Source organism: Lolium perenne, chromosome 1, assembly GCF_019359855.2.
Source record: "Lolium perenne isolate Kyuss_39 chromosome 1, Kyuss_2.0, whole genome shotgun sequence".
Taxonomy (NCBI): Eukaryota; Viridiplantae; Streptophyta; class Magnoliopsida; order Poales; family Poaceae; genus Lolium; species Lolium perenne.
The window spans coordinates 155661759-155678656 of record NC_067244.2 but is presented as its reverse complement, the minus strand read 5'-3'; positions in this window follow the sequence as shown (position 1 = coordinate 155678656).

The following is a 16898-nucleotide window of genomic DNA, read 5'->3' as shown; positions in this document are numbered from 1 at the left end:
CCGGGAGAGCAGGCCTCCGAAACTCCGTCCGTTGAGATCCTGCACCGGGAGACGGGCGATAAGGTTTTTGGGGAGCGTCTCGGCGCGACTGCTCGCTACTGTTCGTGTTCTCCTTCGACGGTTCGACTGCTACATCGACAGATCCGACTACACCATGGGCGACATCAACAATACCCATGGTTGTGGTGCTGCTGCTGGTGCGACCTTCCCGGTCGCGATGTACGTGCTTTTCCTCTCCTACCTTGCACTGCTACTTGTTTCATGTTCAGATCTGATGCATGTGTTTAGTCTGATGTGTGTGGTTAAGTATGCTTGTGCATCTGTAATGTTGCTTTCGGTAATTAAACTCACACGGAAATTGCCTAATAATCTAACACTTACTATAGATAGATTTAGGTCGCTAGCTAGCTAGCTAGATTGATTTAGAGATAAAGCTCGTAGGCGATAGTAGTAAAAGTGTCTGCATGCAACACGGCCTAACTTTGTTTCTTTGAACAGGGGTCCGGTCCCGAAAGTTACAATGGCAGCAACTATAAAGCATTGAATGCAAATTAACATGCTTAATTATTTAAATTTTCTATAAACTAATTAATAACAATATTTTACTAGTATCATATTATTAATGAATTAGGTAGAAATTATAATGTGCAGATATTGCTAATCAATATGTTCATGGACATAAAATTCGTATCATCGGTAAGAAAAAGGACTGTATGAGTGGCCGCTTGACCGAGCAGGGGATTCAGAGGGTGTACGACTTTGCTCCATTTAAGGTCATCGCTTCAACTCTTGGAGGACCGTGACCTCTTTACGAAGGTGTCTACACGGTTGAAGGATACAGCCAAGGAGTTTATTAACCAACATGAATGTCTGCATAATCGCATGATAGCGCATCCTATGACTTAGTTGGCTACCCAGACTTTTACTATTCGCTTTGTGTAACGGAATTGTGTGGTTCATATTGTTCTTCGACGGCTGGATGCATCCTACCTATGTAGAAGCTGAATGTAATGTTTAAAACTTTTGAGTAATTATCAAAAGACAAACACACTAGAGGAACCGAGGGACGTTCTGCTGCTAATATGGTGCAGAAAAATGCCCACAAGTCCAAGGGAAAGAACAATGGAGTCTCCCAGAATACCAACTTCAAGAAGAAGGGGAAAACAGAGAAGAAAGATCCTTGCTGGGTGTGTGGCGAGACAGGCCATTGGGCTAATCGTTGTCCACAACGCAAAGGAAAGAAATGTCAAGCTGGACAGAACTCAAATTCTGTCAGCATGGTCATTGGCAACACAGAGGAAGGAACTACAGGGTATGGTAATATATTACCTACTGTTCTTTCGGTGTTTCAGCCCACAGAATGGTGGGTTGATACATGTGCCAATGTTCATGTGTGTGCTGACATCTCCATGTTTACCTCTTATCAGGCCCGAGGTTCCTCTGTAATGATGGAGAATGGGTTACATGCTACTGTTCGTGGTGTTGGCACGGTAGATCTGAAGTTTACTTCGGGAAAGATCGTGCAACTAAAGAACATGCTGCATGTCCCTTCTATCAAGAAGAATCTCGTTAGTGGCTCCCGTCTTATGAAAGATGGGTTTAAGTTGGTGTTTGAGTCCAATAAAGTTGTACTGTCTAAGTATGAAACTTTTGTTGGAAAGGGTTATGAATGTGAGGGAATGTTGCGCTTCTCTCTAGAAGTCTTCCGTGATAATGTTCTGAACCATGTAAGCACTAGTGTTAATGAAACTAATGTTTGCATTCACGACTTTGTCATGTTAATTTCGGTTGTATGACGCGGCTTGCTGATATGAGTTTAATTCCGAAATTCACCTTTGTCAAAGGCTCTAAGTGCCATGCTTGTGTGCAAGCAAAGCAACCTCGCAAGCCTCACAAGCCTGCGAAGGAAAGAAACTTGGCACCACTAGAGCTCATACATTCAGATCTATGTGAGATGAATGGTGAGTTGACAAGAGGTGGAAAGAAATATTTCATGACTTTGATTGATGATTCCACTAGGTACTGTTATGTGTATCTCCTGAAAACTAAAGATGAGGCTCTTGATTTCTTTAAAATCTATAAGGCTGAAGTTGAGAATCAACTTGAAAGAAAGATAAAAAGGGTTCGGTCCGATCGTGGTGGAGAGTACTTTTCTAATGAGTTCAATTTATTCTGTGCGGAACATGGTATAATCTATGAGAGGACGCCTCCCAATTCCCCACAATCCAATGGGATTGCGGAAAGGAAAAACCGTACTCTAACAGATTTGGTTAACGCCATGTTAGATGTTTCGGGTTTATCCAAGGAATGGTGGGGGGAGGCTATATTGACTTCGTGTCATGTCCTAAACCGTGTTCCAACCAAGAATAAAGAGATCACCCCTTATGAGGAATGGGAAAAGAAAAGACCAACACTCTCCTACCTACGAACTTGGGGCTGTTTGGCTAAAGTGAATTTGCCAATCGCCAAAAAGAGAAAGCTTGGACCAAAAACCGTGGACTGTGCCTTTCTTGGCTATGCTGCCCATAGCATTGCTTATAGATTTCTTGTGGTGAAATCTGGAGTAGACGACATGAATGTTGGCACCATCTTTGAATCAAGAGATGCTACATTCTTTGAGGATATATTTCCTATGAGAGATATGCATGGCATGTCTAGTTGGGAATCTGATCTAATACATGAAACTCATATGGAGTCTGATGAGGAATCTGATGATGAGAGTTCAGATTCTGATGAAGATGACAATGAAGCTCCCACAAGGAGTAAGAGACAAAGGACTGCAAAGTCTTTTGGTAATGATTTCATTGTGTATCTTGTGGATGATACTCCCACTACCATTTCAGAAGCTCTCGCATCTCCTGATGCAGACTACTGGAAGGAAGCGGTTCAAAGCGAGATGGATTCCATCTTAGCTAATGGAACGTGGGAGTTAACTGAGCGTCCTTATGGGTGTAAACCTGTAGGATGTAAATGGGTATTTAAGAAGAAGCTTCGAGCTGATGGTACTATTGAGAAGTACAAAGCTCGGCTTGTGGCCAAAGGCTATACCCAAAAAGAAGGCGAAGATTTCTTCGATACCTACTCACCTGTGGCGAGATTGACCACCATTCGAGTACTACTATCATTAGCTGCCTCACACGGTCTTCTCGTTCATCAAATGGACGTTAAGACGGCTTTCCTAAATGGAGAGTTGGACGAGGAAATTTACATGGAACAGCCTGATGGTTTCGTACTAGAAGGTCAAGAAAGAAAGGTGTGTAAATTAAAGAAATCTTTGTATGGTCTCAAACAAGCACCCAAACAATGACATGAGAAGTTTGAAAGAACTTTGACATCTGTGGGCTTTGTTGTCAACGAAGCTGATAAATGTGTGTATTACCGCCATGGTGGGGGTGAGGGAGTTGTGCTATGCTTGTATGTGGATGACATACTAATTTTTGGGACAAGTCTCAAAGTGATTGAGGAGGTAAAAACCTTCTTATCTCAGTGTTTCGAGATGAAAGATCTTGGAGAAGCTGATGTTATATTGAACATCAAGTTATTGAGAGATGGGAATAATGGGATTACACTTGTGCAATCTCATTATGTTGAGAAGGTGTTGAGCAGATTTGGCTATGCTGATTGCAAATCTTCTCTCACACCTTATGATCCTAGTGTCTTGCTTTGAAAGAATGAAAAGGCAACTAAAGATCAATTAAGATACTCTCAAATCATTGGTTCACTCATGTATTTAGCTTGCGCTACGAGGCCTGATATCTCGTTTGCTGTGTGCAAACTTAGCCGGTTTGTGGCCAACCCGGGAGATGATCATTGGCATGCTCTTGAGAGAGTGATGCGCTATCTAAAGGGAACCATGAGTTATGGAATTCATTATACCGGGTATCCAAGAGGACTTGAAGGGTATAGTGATTCCAATTGGATTTCTGATGCTAAGATGAAGGCCACAAGTGGATATGTTTTCACCCTTGGTGGTGGCGCTGTTTCCTGGAAGTCTTGCAAGCAGACCATCTTAACGAGGTCAAGTATGGAAGCAGAACTCACAGCATTAGATACAACTACTGTCGAAGCGGAATGGCTTCGTGAGCTCTTGATGGACTTGCCTATGGTTGAAAAACCAATACCGGCTATCCTCATGAACTTTGATAATCAAACTGTGATTATCAAAGTGAAAAGTTCTAAGGATAACATGAAAAGTTCTAAACATATCAAGAGGAGATTGAAGTCTGTCAGAAAACTGAAGAACTCCGGAGTGATAGCATTGGATTATGTCCAAAGTGCTAAAAATCTGGCAGATCCTTTCACAAAAGGACTATCAAGAAATATGATAGACCTTGCATCGAGGGAGATGGGTTTGAGACCCACTTGAGTTGCCGAGGGAGTAACCCAACCTATGTGATCGGAAATTTCGTGAACTAGGACCTGGGAAAACAAACCGGAGTAACTGAGTTGAGAGAAAATTTAATACTCCCACTCCGCTGCAGATGCAATTCTCTCATAGCTACTGTAAGGCAGGTTGACAATGTCTTAATGTGTTCTGAGTGGCTCTTGATGAGCGAAGACGCTGTCCTACAGGCCGATCTTTGAAGAACACACCTATATGAGTGACACTACTGGTCATAGTGTGGGAGATTTGGGTGAATCTCTAGTAAACTCATGAAAGGCCGAGGAGTATGACTTATAAGCTCCACCCGAGGGGAAGGCTATGGTAGCCTAGTACCGTGCCGGCATTGAGCGAAACTTGCTGCACAAAGACTGACAATTCAAGGCATAGTCCATTGTTCAGTTGTAGTCAAGCGTAGCACCTTGCCTAGGTGGAAGTTTAACTTAACAGTCTCCACCAAAGTGCAGGTATATTAAACAGTGAATGGAACTAATGTGTCATCTGATGTGCATATGAGATCTGGTGGGGGATTGTTGAATGTAGATGGGCTGCAGCCTAGTAAGGCAGCCCATGTAGTCTACAATTCCTGAAATCTCAAGGCCCATCACGTTGGCTGCTTGGGACAGCCTTGGGGGACAAAGTTTAGTCCCACATTGCTAGTTGGGAGAGAGTTGGAGTGGTATATAAGGGCTGCTGTTCTAGTCATTCCAAGTGAGTGAGAATAGAAGGAGCCATCGCGCACTCCTCCTCCTCCGCCCGCCTCGTCACGCACGCACGTCGCGTTTCGTGACTCGAGTTCGAGTTCGAGACACACTCAAGGAAGCCTAAATTTTTGCTTGGTGCACCAACTGTGTTGGGTACGTGATACGTCTCCGACGTATCGATAATTTCTTATGTTCCATGCCACATTATTGATGATATCTACATGTTTTATGCATACTTTATGTCATTATTATGCGTTTTCCGGAACTAACCTATTGACGAGATGCCGAAGGGCCGATTCTTTGTTTCTGCTGTTTTTGGTTTCAGAAATCCTAGTAAGGAAATATTCTCGGAATCGGACGAAATCAACGCCCAGGGTCCTATTTTTCCACGAAGCTTCCAGAAGTCCGAAGGGGAAACGAAGTGGGGCCACGAGGTGGGGACACAGTAGGGCGGCGCGGCCCAAGCCCTGGCCGCGCCGGCCTAGTGTGTGGCCCCACCAGGACTCCACCGACCTTGCCCTTCCGCCTACTTAAAGTCTCCGTCGCGAAAACCCTACCACGTTCAACGAAACCAGAGAAAACCTTCCAGAGCCGCCGCCATCGCGAAGCCAAGATCTGGGGGACAGGAGTCTCTGTTCCGGCACGCCGCCGGGACGGGGAAGTGCCCCCGGAAGGCTTCTCCATCGACATCACCGCCATCTTCATCAACGCTGCTGTCTCCCATGAGGAGGGAGTAGTTCTCCATCGAGGCTCGGGGCTGTACCGGTAGCTATGTAGTTCATCTCTCTCCTATGTACTTCAATACAATAATCTCATGAGCTGCCTTACATGATTGAGATTCATATGATGATGCTTGTAATCTAGATGTCATTATGCTAGTCAAGTGGATTTTACTTATGTGATCTCCGGAGACTCCTTGTCCCACTTGTGTAAAGGTGACAGTGTGTGCACCGTGTGGGTCTCTTAGGCTATATTTCACAGAATACTTATTCGCTGTTATGAATGGCATAGTGAAGTGCTTATTTATATCTCTTTATGATTGCAATGTGTTTTGTATCACAATTTATTTGTGTGCTACTCTAGTGATGTTATTAAAGTAGTTTATTCCTCCTGCACGGTGTAATGGTGACAGTGTGTGCATCGTGTAGTACTTGGCGTAGGCTATGATTGTGATCTCTTGTAGATTATGAAGTTAACTATTGCTATGATGGTATTGATGTGATCTATTCCTCCTTTCGTAGTGTGAAGGTAACAGTGTGCATGCTATGTTAGTACTTGGTTTGGTTATGTTGATCTGTTATGCACTCTAAGGTTATTTAAATATGAACATTGAATATTGTGGAGCTTGTTAACTCCGGCATTGAGGGTTCGTGTAATCCTACACAGTTAGTGGTGTTCATCATCCAACAAGAGGGTGTAGAGTCTAGCATCTATCTATTTATTCTGTTATGTGATCAATGTTGAGAGTGTCCACTAGTGAAAGTATGATCCCTAGGCCTTGTTCCTAAATACTGCTATCGCTGCTTGTTTACTGTTTTACTGCATTTATACTACCTGCAATATTACTACCATCAACTGCACGCCAGCAAGCACTTTTCTGGTGCCGTACTACTGCTCATATTCATTCATACCACTTGTATTTCACTATCTCTCCGCCGAACTAGTGCACCTATTAGGTGTGTTGGGGACATAAGGGACTTCTTGCTTTGTGGTTGCAGGGTTGCATGAGAGGGATATCTTTGACCTCTTCCTCCCTGAGTTCGATAAACCTTGGGTGATCCACTTAAGGAAACTTGTCACTGTTCTACAAACCTCTGCTCTTGGAGGCCCAACATTGTCTACAAGAATAGAAGCACCCGTAGACATCAAGCACTTTTCTGGCGCCGTTGCCGGGGAGAAAAGGTAAAAGGCACTCATACTCCGGTCCCAGGTAACTAAGTACTTTTCTGTTGCCGTTGTGTGTGTGCTCGAAGCTATTTCCTTTAGATCCTGCAATTGCATCTTTTTGTTTCTTGTTTACACTAGTTAGGCATAATGGACAACAATGAGCTTCTTATTCTATTTTCTGATTTAAGACATGGATGGTTTGATGCGAAAATTAAAAAACCTATGAAACATATTAGTATGAACTCTTTGAACACCATTGTTGCTAATGATATGGAAAATTCTAAGCTTGGGGAAGCTGGCTTTGATGAGCATGATATTTTTAGTCCCCCAAGCATTGAGGAGAAAATTTACTTTGATGATACTTTGCCTCCTATTTATGATGATTATAATGATAGTAGTCTTTTAGTACCGCCTGTTATGGAGGATAAATTTGATTATGATTACAATATGCCTCCTATATTTGATAATGAGAATAATAATGATAGCTACTTTGTTGAATTTTCTCCCACTACAACTAATAAAATTGATTATGCTTATGTGGAGAGTAATGATACTTTTATGCATAAGAATGCTTTATGTGATACTTATATTGTTGAGTTTGTTCATGATGTCTCTGAAAATTATTATGAGAGAGGAAAATATGGTTGTAGAAATTTTCATGTTACTAAAACACCTCTCTATATGCTGAAATTTTTGAAGTTACACTTGTTTTATCTTCCTATGCTTGTTACTTTGCTCTTCATGAACTTGTTTATTTACAAGATTCCTATGCATAGGAAGCATGTTAGACTTAAATTTGTTTTAAATTTGCTTCTTGATGCTCTCTTTTGCTTCAACTCTTATTTCTTGGAAGTGCATCATTAAAATTGTTGAGCCCATCTTAATGGCTATAAAGAAAGAACTTCTTGGGAGATAACCCATGTGTTTATTTTACTACAGTACTTTTTTATATTTGTGTCTTGGAAGTTGATACTACTGTAGCAACCTCTCCTTATCTTTATTTTATTGCATTGTTGTGCCAAGTAAAGTCTTTGATAGCAAGGTTGATACTAGATTTGGATTACTGCGCAGAAACAGATTTCTGTCTGTCACGAATCTGAGCAGAATTCTCTGTAGGCAACTCAGAAAAATCTGTCAGTTTACGTGCGTGATCCTCAGATATGTATGCAACTTTCATTCAATTTGGGCATTTTCATCTGAGCAAGTCTGGTGCCACTTTAAAATTCGTCTTTACGGACTGTTCTGTTTTGACAGATTCTGCCTTTTATTTCGCATTGCCTCTTTTGCTGTGTTGGATGGATTTCTTTGTTCCATTGACTTTCAGTAGCTTTGGGCAATGTCCAGAAGTGTTGAGAATGATTGTGTCACCTTTGAACATGTGAATTTTTATTATGCACTAACCCTCTAATGAGTTTGTTTCGAGTTTGGTGTGGAGGAAGTTTTCAAGGGTCAAGAGAGGAGGATGATATACTATGATCAAGAAGAGTGAAGAGTCTAAGCTTGGGGATGCCCCGGTGGTTCATCCCTGCATATTTCAAGAAGACTCAAGCGTCTAAGCTTGGGGATGCCCAAGGCATCCCCTTCTTCATCGACAATTTATCAGGTTTCTTCTCTTGAAACTATATTTTTATTCGGTCACATCTTATGTACTTTACTTGGAGCGTCTGTTTGTTTTTGTTTGAATAAGTTCATCCTTGTGTGGGAGAGAGACACGCTCCACTGGTTTGTATGAACACATGTGTTCTTAGCTTTTAATGTTCATGGCGAAGGTTGAAACTGCTTCGTTCATTGTTATATGGTTGGAAACGGAAAATGCTACATGTAGTAATTGGTAAAATGTCTTGGATAATGTGATACTTGGCAATTGTTGTGCTCATGTTTAAGCTCTTGCATCATATACTTTGCACCTATTAATGAAGAAATACATAGAGCTTGCTAAAATTTGGTTTGCATAATTGGTCTCTCTAAAGTCTAGATAATTTCTAGTATTGAGTTTTGAACAACAAGGAAGACGGTGTAGAGTCTTATAATGTTTACAATATGTCTTTTATGTAAGTTTTGCTGCACCGATTCATCCTTGTGTTTGTTTCAAATAACCTTGCTAGCCTAAGCCTTGTATCGAGAGGGAATTCTTCTCGTGCATCCAAAATCCTTGAGCCAACCACTATGCCATCTGTGTCCACCATACCTACCTACTACATGGTATTTCTCCGCCATTCCAAAGTAAATTGCTTGAGTGCTACCTTTAAATTTCCATCATTCGCCTTTGCAATATATAGCTCATGGGACAAAATAGCCTTAAAAACTATTGTGGTATTGAATATGTACTTATGCACTTTATCTCTTATTAAGTTGCTTGTTGTGCGATAACCATGCTCCTGGGGACGCCATCAACTCCTTGTTGAATATCATGTGAGTTGCTATGCATGTTCGTCTTGTCTGAAGTAAGGGCGGTTTTCACAATCAAATGGTTTGAGTATGCATACTGTTAGAGAAGAACATTGGGCCGCTAACTAAAGCCATGAATCATGGTGGAAGTTTCAGTTTGGACATAAAACCTCAATCTCTTATGAGAATATTAACTGTTGAATGCTTAAGCATTAAAAGAGGAGTCCATTATCTGTTGTCTATGTTGTCCCGGTATGGGTGTCTAAGTTGAAGAATGATCAAAAGCGAGAAATCCAATGCGAACTTTCTCCTTAGACCCTTGTACAGGCGGCATAGAGGTACCCCTTTGTGACACTTGGTTGAAACATATGTCATGCAATGATAATCCGTGTTAATCCAAGCTAATTAGGACAAGGTGCGGGCACTATTAGTATACTATGCATGAGGCTTGCAACTTGTAAGATATAATTTACATGATACATATGCTTTATTACTACCGTTGACAAAATTGTTTCATGTTTTCAAAATAAAAGCTCTAGCACAAATATAGCAATCGATGCTTTCCTCTTTGAAGGACCTTTCTTTTACTTTTATGTTGAGTCAGTTCACCTATTTCTCTCCACCTCAAGAAGCAAACACTTGTGTGAACTGTGCATTGATTCCTACATGCTTGCATATTGCACTTGTTATATTACTTTACATTGACACTATCCATGAGATATACATGTTATAAGTTGAAAGCAACCGCTGAAACTTAATCTTCCTTTGTGTTGTTTCAATACCTTTACTTTGATTTATTGCTTTATGAGTTAACTCTTATGCAAGACTTATTGATGCTTGTCTTGAAGTACTATTCATGAAAAGTCTTTGCTTTATGATTCAGTTGTTTACTCATGTCATTACCATTGTTTTGATCGCTGCATTCATTACATATGCTTACAATAGTATGATCAAGGTTATGATGGCATGTCACTCCAGAAATTATCTTTGTTATCGTTTACCTGCTCGGGACGAGCAGGAACTAAGCTTGGGGATGCTGATACGTCTCCGACGTATCGATAATTTCTTATGTTCCATGCCACATTATTGATGATATCTACATGTTTTATGCATACTTTATGTCATTATTATGCATTTTCCGGAACTAACCTATTGACGAGATGCCGAAGGGCCGATTCTTTGTTTTCTGCTGTTTTTGGTTTCAGAAATCCTAGTAAGGAAATATTCTCGGAATCGGACGAAATCAACGCCCAGGGTCCTATTTTTCCACGAAGCTTCCAGAAGTCCAAAGGGGAAACGAAGTGGGGCCACGAGGTGGGGACACAGTAGGGCGGCGCGGCCCAAGCCCTGGCCGCGCCGGCCTAGTGTGTGGCCCCACCAGGACTCCACCGACCTTGCCCTTCCGCCTACTTAAAGTCTCCGTCGCGAAAACCCTACCAAGTTCGACGAAACCAGAGAAAACCTTCCAGAGCCGCCGCCATCGCGAAGCCAAGATCTGGGGGACAGGAGTCTCTGTTCCGGCACGCCGCCGGGACGGGGAAGTGCCCCTGGAAGGCTTCTCCATCGACATCACCGCCATCTTCATCAACGCTGCTGTCTCCCATGAGGAGGGAGTAGTTCTCCATCGAGGCTCGGGGCTGTATCGGTAGCTATGTGGTTCATCTCTCTCCTATGTACTTCAATACAATAATCTCATGAGCTGCCTTACATGATTGAGATTCATATGATGATGCTTGTAATCTAGATGTCATTATGCTAGTCAAGTGGATTTTACTTATGTGATCTCCGGAGACTCCTTGTCCCACGTGTGTAAAGGTGACAGTGTGTGCACCGTGTGGGTCTCTTAGGCTATATTTCACAGAATACTTATTCGCTGTTATGAATGGCATAGTGAAGTGCTTATTTATATCTCTTTATGATTGCAATGTGTTTTGTATCACAATTTATCTGTGTGCTACTCTAGTGATGTTATTAAAGTAGTTTATTCCTCCTGCACGGTGTAATGGTGACAGTGTGTGCATCGTGTAGTACTTGGCGTAGGCTATGATTGTGATCTCTTGTAGATTATGAAGTTAACTATTGCTATGATGGTATTGATGTGATCTATTCCTCCTTTCGTAGTGTGAAGGTGACCGTGTGCATGCTATGTTAGTACTTGGTTTGGTTATGTTGATCTGTTATGCACTCTAAGGTTATTTAAATATGAACATTGAATATTGTGGAGCTTGTTAACTCCGGCATTGAGGGTTCGTGTAATTCTACATAGTTAGTGGTGTTCATCATCCAACAAGAGGGTGTAGATTCTAGCATCTATCTATTTATTCTGTTATGTGATCAATGTTGAGAGTGTCCACTAGTAAAAGTATGATCCCTAGGCCTTGTTTCTAAATACTGCTATCGCTGCTTGTTTACTGTTTTACTGCATTTATACTGCCTGCAATATTACTACCATCAACTGCACGCCAGCAAGCACTTTTCTGGCGCCGTAGTACTGCTCATATTCATTCATACCACTTGTATTTCACTATCTCTTCGCCGAACTAGTGCAACTATTAGGTGTGTTCGGGACACAAGAGACTTCTTGCTTTGTGGTTGCAGGGTTGCATGAGAGGGATATCTTTGACCTCTTCCTCCCTGAGTTCGATAAACCTTGGGTGATCCACTTAAGGGAAACTTGCTGCTGTTCTACAAACCTCTGCTCTTGGAGGTCCAACACTGTCTACAAGAATAGAAGCACCCGTAGACATCAGTACGTGTCGACCTGCATGTGCATGTTCGCCGCGTGTCCCTGGCTTCCTACGCGGTCGGGTCGGGTCGGCTTCCCAGGCTATACAAGGAGACAGATCAGATCTAGAGAAAAATACAGTTCTCAGAACTCTCTAGTCCATCTCTCTCGCGGAGTTCCTTTTGCTTCGCTACTCTCTAGTCTTCCCCATCCCGGCGACTGCGTGCACAGCCGTCCAGGAGAGCAGGTCTCCGAAACCCCGTCCGTTGAGATCCTGCACCGGGAGACGGGCGATAAGGTTTTTGGGGAGCGTCTCGGCGCGACTGCTCGCTACTTTTCGTGTTCTTCTTCGACGGTTCGACTGCTACATCGACAGATCCGACTACACCATGGGCGACATCAACAATACCCATGGTGGTCGTGGTGCTGCTGGTGCGACCTTCCCGGTCGCGATGTACGTGCTTTTCCTCTCCTACATTGCACTGCTACTTGTTCCATGTACAGATCTGATGCATGTGCTTAGTCTGATGTGTGTGATTAAGTATGCTTGTGCATCTGTAATGTTGCTTTCGGTAATTAAACTCACACGGAAATTGCTTAATAATCTAACACTTACTATAGATAGATTTAGGTCGCTAGCTAGCTAGCTAGATTGATTTAGAGATAAAGTGCCTGCATGCAACTCCGACTGCACAAAACCGAACCGAAACTGAAAACCGAACTGAAAAAAACCTAACCGCAACCAAATTTCAGTTTTTATGGTTTTATGGTTAGGTTTCAGTTAGCAAAAGTGCTAACCATATACACTTCAGTTAATTCAGTTAAAAACCGAAAAACCATTGGTTAACCGAAGAAAACCGAACAGTCCAACGCAGCACAGAATTTTGCTTTTTAGGCCATCCCAAATTCATGTTAACCTTCTATATATGTTTAGCATGTATACTGAATAAGAAAGCTAGTCCAGCCTGGTGGTACGTACGTGCAAATACACATATATTTGTGAAGAGTCGTGAGTTCAAGTCTCTAATATTGCATCATTTTTTTTAATTTTGAACGCATTTTATTATTTATCATTTCTTTCTTCTATAACACGATGGGTTTGGTCTTAATTAATATAGAAACAAAATATATGTCTATAAAATTAGATGTTATTTTAAAATTCGCGTCAATTTTGGTTAATTTGGTTATTACCGAAACCGAACCGAATTTATATGGTTATTACCGAAACCTAATCGTATTTTTATACGAAACCGTATTTACCGAAGTATTGAAACCGTATTAACCAAAAAATCGTATTTACCGAACCGAACTAACCATATTAACCGAACGCGCAGCCGGACATGCAACACGGCCTAACTTTGTTTCTTTGAACAGGGGTCCGGTCCCGAAAGTTACAATGGCAGCAACTATAAAGCATTGAATGCAAATTAACATGCTTAATTACTGCCTCCGTCTCGGTTCGCAAGGCAAAGTTTTCAAATATCTTGGCCCAAGGTGAATTCTCATTGGCTCTAAATTTTCACGTAAAAACGTTAATGCAATTAATTGGGAAATTAAAAAGAACTTTATTTTCTACCCTTTAATTCATTTTTACTCCCACATTAAATGCAAATGGTGCATGCAAAGTACTAATGAACATGCAAAAAATGAAACCGTTTCACACATGGTGCATGCAAAGTACTAATGAGCCTCGTTTTACACGGGGGATACGAAAGGAGGAGTCTTTTGCATGCAATAATGAATCAGTTTTACTTCCACATTAAATGCAAATGTGCCTAGGAGGTGAGGCATTTTGGGACAAATATTTTTTGGAACTTTGCCTTGCGAACTGGGACGGAGGAAGTATTTAAATTTTCTATAAACTAATTAATAACAATATTTTACTAGTATCATATTATTAATGAATTAGGTAGAAATTATAATGTGCAGATATTGCTAATCAATATGTTCATGGACATAAAATTCGTATCATCGGTAAGAAAAAGGACTGTATGAGTGGCCGCTTAACCGAGCAGGGGATTCAGAGGGTGTCCGACTTTGCTCCATTTAAGGTCATCGCTTCAACTCTTGGAGGACCGTGATCTCTTTACGGAGGTGTCTACACGGTTGAAGGATACGGCTAAGGAGTTTATTAACCAACATGGATGTCTGCATAATCGCATGACAGCGCATCCTATGACTTAGTTGGCTACCCAGACTTTTACTATTCGCTTTGTGTAACGGAATTGTGTGGTTCATATTGTTCTTCGATGGCTGGATGCATCCTACCTATGTAGAAGCTGAATGTAATGTTTAAAACTTTTGAGTAATTATCAAAACAGATATGGCATCGTAGCAGGATCGGCCGACGACGTCCCCTCCCACCAATCACATATATGTACAGTCTATTGTCTTCTTCTGCGGTAAACTAGTCTCTTGACTAAAGCAAGATCTTCTAGACTCGTACTATGATTTACAGGCGTTTTTTTCTTTATACGGGATAGGCCATTTATATTCAGAAATGTCGCACTAACATCTGTCTGCTACCTTGTGCTTGACCTGTTAAACGGCGCGCGCCTGTGTGGGCGACCCCGTCGAGATCACCAGGCGAGGACAATGGACATGGGATGTACATACGCACCGACCACGGACCACAGCACGTAATCACGTACGCACGGTGCACTTTCGCTTCCACCGACAGAAAACGTCGCCGTCAGCCTAGCTATATTTCTTCGCACGTACTCTAATTAAACTGGCGACCGGGTGCGCGCGCGCGTGTATATTTCTTGTCTATACTTCACCTAGTATGAGTACCGGTCAACTCTTGAATCAAGCAAGTTGTTCGTTGCAGTACTTGGCAGACACCTGCGTATGCGGCAAGACTTCTGTACGTATGGTCCGTTCGACCTGTCGGCCGGTCGTGCTTTTCGCTCTGAGTACGTAGGTACGGAGTTTCCAGACTGTTCCAGTTCTAGACCTTGATCTATATTGATATATACCCGACCTCTGTAGCAAAAACTTTGCGCTATTGTTACACTGTTGCAACATTTTATTCCACGGGTCAAATTGATAAAAATCATGGTAGCATTTAACCTCAGACGCGACGAGTAGCTCGGCCAGCGGCGGCAGCGCCCGTCCGGCCCGGTTCGGTGGGGGCCTGGCGAGGTGGAGATGCGGGCCAGATCTGGTCACCTCGAGTTCAGGCCGGGGCAGGGGCCCGGGCACCTCTCGAGCCCATCCTCGCCCCAGATCTATGGGCACCGGGGCCATGGGGGCTGCTGGTTGCCATTCCGGTAGGGCCTCCTCCCCCCCCCCCCCCCCCGGCGGTGCAAGTGTGCGGTGGCCGGCCGGCTCCTTGGTCGGAGCCCGGTGTCCTCACTGCAAAGTTACCGTTTTTCCTCAGTGCGACAGTGTGCAGAGTTGGGAGCCGGGGCGGCGACCCTGGTCGGTGGGAGCCATTTTGGTTGGCGGGCGTGCCAGCGGCTCAGGGGCTGGCCGGAAACCATGGTCGCGGGGGCGACGTGGTGGCCGGCGAGCAGCATGCGGTGGCAGTGGATCGATCGCTCCGTCGGTCGGTATCCTGTGTAGAAGGCGGGGAGTGTTCACCGAGGGGAAACCCTTGCCCACCCGGGCCACGATGGCGACGTCTGCGGACGCCGTTCTCTTCTTGAAGGCGTTCTTGAGGCTTCTCCCTGGCCTTCTACGTGCTCCGGGTGAAAGCCCAAGATCCTCGGATCGGGCGGTGGTGGCACTCTTGTGTCGTGATCTTCTTGAAGACACCGCCTTGGAGTTCACATTATGCGGCTCTCCATTGGTGGCGTGGCTGAGGCACGGTATTCGACGAGCAAGGTGCTCCGGGTGAGAACCTAAGATCCGCGGATCAGGCGGTGACGACGCTCTCGTGTCGTGTTATTTTTGAAGACATCGTCTTGGAGTTTACCGTGTCTCTTCGGATATCGTTCGCTCTTCGCTTGGCGACCTTCGGCAAGGCTTGCATCCTGCCCTGCTTCCTCGTCGAGTTTCCTTGGTGCTGCTTGTTGGGGTTCGAACGGTGGTGGTTGATGCACAGTGGTGGTCGGCCACTGGTGGCGCTGCCCGCGGCGGGGAGTTCTGTTGACGGCGTGCGTGTTCGATGGCTCGCTCTAGGGTGAGCTCCGGCCCGACACTATTGTTGTCCGGTGTCTTCTCCGAATTTTCGTAGGCTTCGTAAGGGTTGTGATCGCTGTTTGAGGTTCCGGTTGTAGCCATGTTGGCTATTCGTGTGGGTGTGTGGGTGTGTGTTGTAAGCTAGGTTCAGCTCTTTGTACCTTGTCGCCGTTGTGTTATTAATTTAACGTTGGGACTTTTGGCCATTGGTCTAAAAAAAACATTAAAAAAGAATAAGATAAATATTAGCATGCAGCAAATTCTCAGCTGTGGCAGCAAATCTCCATGAAAAAAGTCAACACATGCAATCATGCATGCAGCATGTGGGGCACCTTTTGGAGCACCCCATGGAAACATATGCAGCGTTGAAGCAACACTTGCAGCGTTGAAGAAATATCTGGGTCGTGTTTAGGCGGCGCGTGACCGAGCAGCGGATCCAACAGAAGTTCACTTCTGGCCCGCCGGTCCTAATGATTCCGGTGGAATCAAGGCGAGCTAATTTAATCCAGCATGCGTCCCATGGTGTGCGCGGCGGTTTCGCCTAAGAGCATCTTCAATGGAGGCTTTAAAATTTGGCGCCGTAAAAGTCGTTTGCAGCGCGTTTGATTTGGATTCAGCGCGCGACGTCGGCACGAGCTTCGCCGGAGGCTCTATTTTACAGCGCAACCAAAAAAGCTAAATACAGCCC